Raw genomic sequence first — 4798 nt, 5'->3', positions numbered from 1 at the left:
AGAGTTTGCCTTCCCTTATTCGCTTGGTACTGACCTCAGAAAAGTGTAATAGCAGACATCACTTATATTTTTTGAGGTCAGTACCAAGCGAACAGGTGCATTGGAAAGAGTTTTCCTTGCCTTATTCACTTGGTAGTGACCTCAGAAAATAGTAATAGCAGACATCACTTATATTTTCTGAGGTCAGTACCAAGCGAACAAGTGCATCGGAAAGAGTTTTCCTTCCCTTATTTGCTTCGTAGTGACCTCAGGAAATAGTAATAGCAGACATCACTTATATTTTTTGAGGTCAGTACCAAGCGAACAGGTGCATCGGAAAGAGTTTGCCTTCCCTTATTCACTTGGTACTGACCTCAGAAAATAGTAATAGCAGACATTACTTATATTTTCTGAGGTAAGTACCAAGCGAACAGGTGCATCGGAAAGAGTTTGTCTTCCCTTATCCGCTTGGTACTGACCTAAGAAAAGTGTAATAGCAGACATCACTTATATTTTATGAGGTCAGTACCAAGCGAACAGGTGCATCAGAAAGAGTTTTCCTTGCCTTATTCGCTTGGTAGTGACCTCAGAAAAGTGTAATAGCAAGCGAACAGGTTTGCATCCCCTGCAAAAAAATACCAATATGAAGGAGACGTTTAAGTCCATGCGGTCCTAGTTGTCATGTCGTTCCCTCCCATCACCTCTCCTAATCTAGGGGGGTGGTACCATTGCTTCTCCCTCCCATGTCTACCTCTCATGAAACCGCATGGCGGTACCACTCCTCACAGACTACTCATCAGCCAGAACCCAGGATCTGCTTTTCAGGCATGTCCATCTAGTCTATTTAACCAGCTGTTTGTTTAGAACCTCCCTCAAGGTTTCGCAGAGCAACTACAGGAAGCTTAGGATAGTGGTGATGCCTTTCCAAGGGATACTCCCGCAGCGCCAGCAGGACCGCATCCGAGCCCTCCTCATGAGGTCTCCCCTTGGCCCTCCCCCGATGGTACCCTTAGCATTCTCGACCGACACAGCCCGAGAGTGGCTGCTGTCAACACGGGAGTCAATCCTCGAGGTAAGCCGTTGGTAATTCTTTCCCTTTTGCTCCCAATTTTCAAGCTCCTAGTTTGAAGAGCTTATTTGCTAAATGCTCTGTGTAGGATGCTAGCCTCAAGTTGGAACAAATGTTGATCGTCAGCACAGAGTCTCAATCCTCAAAGACTCTCTGGAAGTAAGAAGGCCTGAAGACTTGCAATGATTGCTCGTCTAGAATGGCTCTCTAGATGCTATCTATAATTGGCTACAGGAGATGAAGGATGAAGTGCTTGAGATAGCCAATAAATATGAGGAAGCCCTGAACTTTGCCAGCAAGCTTCAGGAAGAGAGAGTCTAGCTGTGAAGGAAAAGGGTTAAATTCTAAATGGTTATTGCGAACCCTAAACCCCCAAAAATTAGTAGGCCACTTTTTGTAAAGTCTGAAACTTGGCCTTTGCGCTTGTCCCTAGTGTTTTCTAACTCAAAACCCCCTACATGGGTGTTAAGTTGTAATTTTGCTTTTCCCTTATAAATTCAAAACGCGTATTTGGTTAAAAAAACCCTAAACTCGCAACAAATAGGGTTTACCTTCCCTTTATTTTCTTAGTATTGACCTCTATACTAGCAGACATCACTTATATTTTCTGAGGTCAGTACCAAGCGAACATGTGCATCGAACAAAGTGGCCTTCCCTTATTCGCTTGGTACTGACCTCAGAAAAGTGTAAAAGCAAACATCCTATGGTAAAGACGATGGTCAGTACCAAGCGAACAGGTGCAGCAAACAGGGTTTACCTTCCCTTATTCGCTTGGTACTGACTACACAAAATACAAGTGCACAAAAGGGTAGTAGCATACCTCTTCACTGTGTGTAGAGTTCTGCATCACTAAAGCACTGCAGAAGCAGAACAGGAGTAAGAGAAGGATACACGAGAGTAAGAGGAGATGCGCAAAAAGATTTGGGATGATTTGCTTACCGCGTAGCGTCGATGGGGATAGAGTTAATTAAAATGATGGGCAGTAGAGGACACGAAAAGAGGTAGAAGAGTGCTCATCTGGGGTGAGGGTATAGTTGAAATGTTTGGCAGGGGTACTGCCTCTAAACTTAGAATGCTTCCCTCGGCGAGCGTGACAACTTCACTTATACGTATCATTACACCCGAGATTGTGGTTGGTAAATCGTATTGCATGGGAATCTGAGACCATTTATTACTGGTTGTCCTTGTGAGTGCAGCCCACGTGACTTTTTCGAGTGATCGTTTAGAGTGAGACAGACGCCAATCGCCCTTGCAGTCGCCATCTCCATCTCCAAGTGGAACAAACGGATTGCCGTTGCCTTTGCCTTTTTTGCGCTCTTCCCCTTGGCCATCTCTCGTGATCCTGTGTTTAGAGTCAAACGCCGATTGCCCTTGCAGTCGCCATCTCCATCTCCAAGTAGAACAAATAGATCGCCATTGCCTTTTCCTTTCTGCACTCTTTCCCTTGTCCACCTCTCGTGATCCTGCATTGAGCGACCTCCATTGGGTTGAGTCCTTTGCTACCGCGTCGCCATCGACATCGACACCTTCTGGTTCTTGCTCTTGGTAGCCTGCGACATTACCATCCAACTCGGCTCCATTGGATATTGCAGAGACAGGTTCTTTCTCCATGTCCCATTCGCCTTCTTGTGTGTTGCTAACTGTGTGCGCACCGAAGCCACTGCGTTAGGGTAAGATTAAAAGTCTCGCACCGCATGGTTGGAATAATTACTCCTTATGTGACCGTGCCTAAGCTTGGGCATAGTGAGTCAGTATGCCTATATATCTATCACTGATAACATTAAATGATCTATTCTTATCCACCTGCTCCGAATGCTTGGGTCAGAACCAAGTGAATAGGGCCCTTCGGAGATTCTTGGGCCCCTATTCGCCTGGTTCTGACTAAAGTGACGTCACCTTTTATGACATTAGCACATGGGACAGAACGAAGCAAATAGGACCCTTCGGAGATTCTTGGGGGCCCTATTCGCCTGGTTCTAACTCAAGTGACGTCACCTCTTATGACATTAGCGCACGGGATAGAACCAAGCGAATAGAGACCTTGAGGGGTACTCGAGGCTCAATATTCGCTTGGTTATGACACCAAATAGTTTTGGCTTGCTTTTTCTTTCAGTCATGGGGATCATAGTCCTAGAGACAGACATTGTGAGCGAGGATACATGTGAAGAAAAACTATTCACGTTCTTATACAACGCCCATGCTCATCACCGTGTACCAGAACTATCAGGAATGTTTAATGCAGAGTTTTCTATACAGAGGATTATAGATTGCTCATTTAAGTACCTACAAACCCATTTGCAACAGTATGAGGCAGTCACTTGTGACAATTCCATGACAGTTGATGGTATGAGACATGTGCACCCAGCCGACCTTGACCTTAACAAGAGTGCTTCAAGGAGACTGAATCGCTGTCTAGAAAAGTGTCCCTCCAATGCACTGCTTGTACAAGATAGGTATATGAAGCACTTTAAAAAGTGTTTCTTAGTGGAATTCTACCACAGTTTTGTCTATTACTTATACTTGCAGACGGATGGTGAGTCAAAGAATTCCCAGTCAACAACTTTCGGTAGTTGTCTATTGGTGTCGGAGGGAGAGGTAGAGAATGTGGAGGTGCAGTTCGACCTATAAGAAGAGCGGGTAGAGGTATTAAAGGAAACATTTGATGCATGCTTAACTCTTGCTTCTCTTGCGGATGCAGCAATAGGGTGCAAGCAAGAAAGTCCAAGTAAGGAAGTGACTTTGCCTCTGAATTGCGCTCCCAGCTTTGCTATGGCGGGCGACACCCACTATGTTTTGCTCACAGATATCATGCATGAGCTCAATATACGGGAGGACTACTGCCTAGCTACAATTGCGAATTTTTGTGAGGCAAACATGGGGTTTGTGGATGATGATGGAGTGGACCAATATCTTATTGTTGCTGACACAGCTGTCTGCGACTCACAATTCACTTCATTCAATGAACCGAAGTCCAGAAAAGCCAATTTGCCAACAGATGAGCAGTTTGAATCAACAACAAAACAACTCGGCTTGGAAAACATGGCTAGGCCCGTGGCACCCAGAGATCAGGTAATGAATAGTCAGTCTATTCACTTGTGGGGGAGGTCGATGCTGGAAATGAACGAGAAGCAAATGGTAACTTTTGTCGTGCATTCAGATGGTATTCAAGATGGCCCATTGATAAAATATCATGATCATTTTTTTTGTTGACAGGTGCTAGTGTATGACGATAGTTTCCTTAGAAGAGCAACAGGCTAATGGCAAGGGCTTGTCACTGGAGTCCAAGGCAAGGATGCTGCGTTGTCTCACTACATAGGGCATTTCAACCACAAAAAGGTTTGTAGAAACAATTCAAGTACTTGGAAATTGTACTCATCTCACTTACGGCCCATAAATTCTTTACAATTTTTATGTAGATCATAATATACCACAAGGAATACTCTGAGGACAATGCAAAGTTCCCACTGTTTGCAATGAAAGTTATTACAAGATTGTGTGGTGGGCACCCCCTCTCACTAAATGCAGAAAGATTAATTCTGATTGAGAAACAGTCTGCTCTACGCGTATTTGGCATTGGGTATGGGTGCCAAGCACTCAGAGCCCCCTATTTCATGTCCTACACAACTTAGGCTCTGGATGCATGGATTGAAGACCCAGAGAGCTTAGATCCATACAACAAGCGGTTGTTTCTGAGGGAAAGAAGACGACTGATGCCCACAGAGAAACGAGCTCGTCTACAGACCTTGCACA

This window comes from Adiantum capillus-veneris, chromosome 26, assembly GCF_014529385.1.
Source record: "Adiantum capillus-veneris isolate H3 chromosome 26, ASM1452938v2, whole genome shotgun sequence".
NCBI classification, from domain to species: domain Eukaryota; kingdom Viridiplantae; phylum Streptophyta; class Polypodiopsida; order Polypodiales; family Pteridaceae; genus Adiantum; species Adiantum capillus-veneris.
This window is presented reverse-complemented; position numbering follows the sequence as displayed.